We start from the raw sequence: 6,000 nt of genomic DNA, 5'->3' as shown, positions 1-6,000 counted from the left end.
CAGTGGACTGTTTGTGCAAGGTGATGGGCAGGTTGCAGGCATCTGTGATAAATAGTCATGAGTGGGGCAAACCCTCCTGGACACCTTGCAGTATTGACTCTCTGACAGGCATGAGAACAGCTGTTGGAGCAAAGCAACCTGGACCTGACTGAACTGAAGCCTAAAAGCCCCTTGGTGTGAAGAAGACCCTGCTATCACATCCTTCTTGAGAAGAGTGTTTCCATGACAGTAGCTCTCCAGGATCAGGGCTGGGTGGGAAGAGAGGAGCAATTCTTGATTCTAGATGGTTTGGATGCTGCAGATGCTGAGTAAACAAAATGTGATACTTTGGATCACAATGTGGTCAAATCCTGCTGCTACCACCAGCTTTGGATGTTGTTCAGGTTTGTAATGACCTTGCTTACATTTGCCTCATTCAGACCTCCAGCATTGCCAGCAGAGCTGAACCAGATCCAAGTGGAAAATGTGACACATTTAACACCTGGGATGAAGGGTAAAGTTGCTTCCAGAGGAACAACTTCTTTTCTGATCAATAAAAGTAATTTATTCTATTCTCTGTTGCCCAGAGAAGCTGTGGCTGCCCCCGCCCTGAAAGTGCTCAAGGCAAGGTTGGATGGGGCTTGGAGCAACCTGGTCTAGTGGAAGGTGTCCCTGCCCATGGCAGGAGGTTGGAACAAGATGAACTTTAAGGTTCAACCCAAACATTCCAAAACAAAACATTCTGGAACTGTGATTTTTGGAGCCCCAGTTACTTTGATTCCCACTAGCATCCTATTTGAGACACCTCTAAACCTCTTTAATAACTTTTCAGAAGTGCTGCCCGTTGGCTGGGTAAGCCAATTGCTGCTCTGTGTATCCTGCTGTCAAACCTGGTGAAGGTCCCATGGGAAAGCAGAGCCAGAGGGCACTGACTGGGACAAGGTGGCCCCTTGATCTCTCCAACAGCCACATAAGAAACTCCTGGGTTGTAGTACAGAGCTGGGTGCTCTCTGTATCTGTGAGTGACTCTACACAGCTGGCACAGGCTGTGTGCTGCACCCTGGACTCTGCTGCTGGGGTGTAGAGTGGTGCCTGTGGCTGGACTTGAGGGCTGTTGAAGTTGCTGCTGGGTGGGCTGTGCAGACAGCAAAGTGTTCCATGTATGGGAGGGCAGGGATTTATGGAGGTATGGATGGGCCATCAGCACAAGGTGCTGAATGTACAGACAAGGGGTATGTAAGATGTACTGCCTTGTGAAGGAGCAAGTTCTGTTGTTCATTTGCTTTGTGATGTGTCTTTATACACGCTGCCAGCTCTGGGCTCTGCTTTGCATGATGAGGGTGCAGTTTGAGTGAGGTTTGGAAAGCAGCATGTTGAGAGCAGTGGAGAGTGTGTGGGGCCATTGCTCAGGGAATGTGTGCAGGCTGTACAGGAGAGCATTGGGAAAATTGGGGATGGTGGGAGACACAGCAAAGTCATGAATGTAAACCAGCCTACAGGAGTGTGTAGTGATGATGATGACAATGATGATGATGCTCAGGACAACTCCAGCAAGGAAGCTAAAGGCTGCAGAGATCATCCAAGGATCTCAGGTGTGATGCTGTATGGTTAAACTGTCCATGATAAGTTAGATCTCTTTTCACTGTCTGTGTGAGCATGTCTCTCTGAGTGCTGGGCCATAGTCCCACTGAAATACAAGCTTTTTCTGCCGTGGCTCTGCAGTGACGCCAGAGCTGTCTGGTTGCCATTGGTTGCCATCCATGTGCCTCATCTTGCTGCATGTCCAAAGGAACTCCTGCTTCTGACAAGACTTCCAGCGAGAGCTCTTCCTCAGCCCAGACAAATCCCATACAATTCTTGGATTACACTGTTGTCTAAGATTGTGGGGGAAAAAAGCAACTTCTTGAGGCAATATTATCTGGGTGAGGTAGAGAAGAGCTCTTTACTGAAAGGTTTTTCAGGTTTACAAAGTTTATAAATATGTGCCTCAGTATAGGGATGCTTACTAATTGATAACACTACTTAATTATCATAACTAAAGGCTACATCCAACTCGGGAACCATCCACGCTTGGACCATCTTGGTGCCACCCCCAGAACCTCCTTCAGACCTTCCCCTCTGCATGTCTCCTTGGAATTGAGTTGGAGGTCTCACAACCCCTTCTCCATCCATAATCAACATCCTCACGCCACTTTTCCCTTATTGGAGCTTTTCCAAGGTCCCTAAGTCTTCTATCTTGTTTTGTCTATAATATGTCCTTGTTATTCTGTCCTGCTACGTGGATCCCAAACATGATGTTCTGGCAGCTATCTTGCCCTTAACACAGAAATTCAGAAATGTAACACAGAGGTAGAAATTGCTAGTTGCTAAATGTAAGAAACTTATACAGCTATATAAAAATCTACAAGTCTACAAATATATACATATATATACAAAGTCCTAAGGCATCAATGCCACTCATATCAGAAAGTTCTCACGGTTTTGCTCTGCACTGGACCAAAGCAAAGGTAGATGCTGTGAGAGTGCATCATATAAGGTGGGAATATTTATTATCACCTTGCAGAGTAGAATTTTATAATACTCACATTGGGGTTTTTGTGTTCTTCCCTCAGCTGTGCAAATAAATCTCAGCACGTGTATAGTGTTTAGGTGGGCATCAGGTTTTATTATGATTTAAACCCTGGTCTACTAATTCAATCAGGAATTGATGGCCTTAGTCATAGGACCTTTTTACTAATGAATTGTTAAAACTGTAGTGGCAGCTGCCAGGGCCTTTCAGTCCAAATTTCAATGAGGGAACTGTGGTAAACAAGCACACAGTCCTGCAGCAAACTTTGCAGTACAGAAATTTATGATACTACTTAATCATCTTGAGAGTATGTTGTGAACGTAATTCATCCCTGAGATCCAAACTCTTCCAGGCTAATGGGAGATTTACTCAACAGCAATGTTTAGTAGAAGGAATGGACCTATTTGTAAACTTAGGGCAGTTATGCTAAAATGAGGATTAAATGGAGGAAGAGAATTGGGGAGAATATTTAAAACTACAAGTACAGATGAACTTTTGTACTGCATTTTGAAATGGTTCTTGTTTAAAAATTGGACTACATTTACTAAAATATGAATAAAAGCCACATAATGGTAAAATAAGGGTGTTATTGTCCTCAAATTAGAAAAAAAATCAAGTCAGATTAATCCAGATGTTTAGGATTTACCCAAAAGGAAATTGAGGATGAGCTAAAACTAGAGAGAAGTTTGTTTTGCCGAAAGCATTTCTTATGGAGAATTTCTTTGTGCCCTACTTTTTATTTTGCCACAGCACAGAAAAATGTAGTATTTTTTGGGTGCAAAGCCACTGTTGGGTTCTGCTGCATCTCCTGCCCAGCACAGCCCCATCCAGCTGCATCCCATGAAAGCTGAGTGGGACTCTTCTGGCCGGGTGTGTCGGGCGGGACACCCTGAGGCAGAGGCAGTGACACTGGCTTTACGCAAGTGAGGAACACTGTGCAGCCTAATAAGGAATGTAACTTTTTTTTCATGGTGCACATTAATCTGCTCTGTTTTCCCTACAAAAAAATCCCCCTCCTGCAACTCTTGCCAAACAGCCTGTCCTCATCTCCTTCTTTAAAAGTTCTTTCGGAGTTACAGCCGCTGTCACAGCTAACAGGCAGCTTGTCTGTCAGGAGTACACAAGGCTCTGCACTTTGGGTCCCTGTGACAACCCTGGAAGGGTCATCCCAACACACACTCCCCTCTGGAGATGTGATCTTGGTACAGTCCAGAGAATTCCAGGTTGAGACTTTGCGGGATCAGTGTTTGCAGGATCCAGCTGGGAGTTCGATGTGCCCTCAGCAAGGTCTGACCTCATCCAGGTGAGTGCAAGGGGCAGCCTGAAAACTGCCATTTGCTGGATTTGCACCTTTATCACCAGGATGAAAACTCTCTGTGTCACCAGTAAAGAGCGTTTCAGCCAGCACAGTGAGAGAATGATTTTGATTACTGTTTCATTTTTTAAAATGTACATTTCTCTCTGAAAGTCACATCTCAACTCTGTACTAACTCCGAGCCAAGCTTTATTGCAGGATTGATTGCCAAAGTATGGGTGCTCTGCTTTCTTCTGCTGCTTTCTTCATTTTCACACTAGTCTTCTCTCTACAGGCATCATTAACAGTTATTCCAAATAAAGGGGCCAGCCTGATAAAGTGTGATTTGATCTCTGTTCTTATAATTCCATTTGCCATACTGTCTCTGATCTTCCAAAATACTGTCCGTTCTTATTGTGGGTTCTTTCATTGTGAAATTCAAGTGAGCATCGTACTTTTTCTGTTGTTTCAGTTCTTGTGAAGGAGAGATTTTTATAATACGTCTAAAATAATTGATAAGTGGATATACAAAATAATGGAATGGCCTTATAAGAAGCTAGCCATTAATTTGCAATAATTTTTTTCTAACTAACTTTTATGAAAAGGCAGAATGGAGAGGTACTGAAATTCTGCTTCCTGTGGTTTCAGCACAAAAGCTTGGCTTGAATCAATCAAGTGACAATGCTGTTGGCATTTTCTTCAGAGCTTGTTACATATCACTAGACTGGATTAATTGTAATTGTAACAACTGGCATCTACCATATTAATTACTTAAAAAAAAAACCAAAACCCAAAAAACCTTTCAAATTCAAATTATAGCTCCCCAGAGTTGGTTGAAAATGTGTCTCATCTTGAGGCTATAGTGGAAGCTACTGAGGGTAAATTTTTTTGAAGCATGCAGATACCTGTGCACTTTGGAAAATCTGTCTCTAGATCCTTCAAAATGTGTCCTGTAGCTACTTTGTGTCTTCACTAAAGAGGGAGACATGATATCAGTTTAGCTGAAGGATCAAGCTACACTGAGACTGGATCTTGTACAACATACACGGCCCCACAGCAGGGACTTCTTTCACTAGAGAGGCAAAGTGCAGCATAAAATGAACAGGTGATAATTGTCACCCTGAATACCTGCTCCTGAGACCTGCTGGAAAAGGGACATGTACTCATGGTGCCGGTGCACAGTTGTTTGGAAAAGCATTGCAATTTTACTTGCCAGCTGCAGACAGCTACAGGTGTTGATCTGCAGTGCCGTGTATTCATCCTGTACCATCACCCTGCTGCTCTCGGAGTCAGAGACCCCCACAGCCTGGATGTGCAGAGAGTTTGGAACTTCTGAATGCTGGCCAAGACTTAGCAAGAGACTTGAGCCTCTGCACTGGTGACAGAGGCAAAACACTGGGACATTAAGGATGAGATAGAATATAAAAAATTTGCCTCAAGTTACTGCTTAATGTCTAAACGGTGCTGTCTAAACGGTAAAGTCTAAATGGCAGCTGCCACGTGTGCCTACAGCTTGTGGACTTTCTGTGCCCTTAACTTCACACAGGATCAGCAGAACAGAGCTGGTGTCTGCCAAACAAGTTTGTGCCTCTGGCTGAGCCCCTCAGGGTCTTGGTGCAAGAGTCTTGGTGCACCCACCCCCTATATCCTCTTGCACAGACTTTGCAATGCAATCTGCATTCTGACTTCCAGCTGAAGTGCTGGAGAAACTCCCTCTGCCCCAGAAGAGGGAGACCCAAAAGAAAAGCCTGGTTAAGCACCTTGGTGTCTCAATACAAGTGTTGCAATTAATTTTATTGGAGAAAAGCTTTGGTTTATAGCCAGATGTTTCTGCCAGGCCTTGATGATGTCCATGAAAGCAAGCAGGTTGTGGCCAGTCCTGTTCCTGACATCCAGTTACTCTCCCCCACATTCCTGCTCAGAAGTGATAGGATATGGGCAGATACTCTCACGCAAAAATATGTGTTTTCCTCTCTTGATCTTAAGTGTAGCAAAACTCCACAGCAGAACAATGTTGGTACATTTCTGTTTCTATAAGAAGGTAAATGCTTGTGTCTCCTCCTGCAGCCAATTGCTCAGCTGAGCTAAAAGAGAAATATTCATATGCCTGTTAAAGTACTGAGTTACACAGACCATAAAATAGTCAGATTAACCTTAT

General features: G+C 43.9%; 1 protein-coding gene across 2 annotated transcripts in view; it reads left to right on the top strand.

Moving 5' to 3' along the window:
• Positions 1-3,554: 3,554 nt before the first annotated feature.
• Positions 3,555-6,000, top strand: part of LOC139678673 (calpain-5-like) — a 53,585-nt gene continuing 51,139 nt past the window's right edge. The window contains exon 1 of one of the 2 annotated variants that reach the window (XM_071569677.1): positions 3,555-3,851. The gene's annotated coding sequence lies outside the window, so the exon portion shown is untranslated. The remainder of the gene's footprint in view (positions 3,852-6,000) is intronic. The other variant, XM_071569679.1, reaches the window with a different exon arrangement.

Source organism: Pithys albifrons, chromosome 14 (genome assembly GCF_047495875.1).
Source record: "Pithys albifrons albifrons isolate INPA30051 chromosome 14, PitAlb_v1, whole genome shotgun sequence".
Lineage (NCBI taxonomy): Eukaryota > Metazoa > Chordata > Aves > Passeriformes > Thamnophilidae > Pithys > Pithys albifrons.
This window is presented reverse-complemented; position numbering and strand designations above follow the sequence as displayed.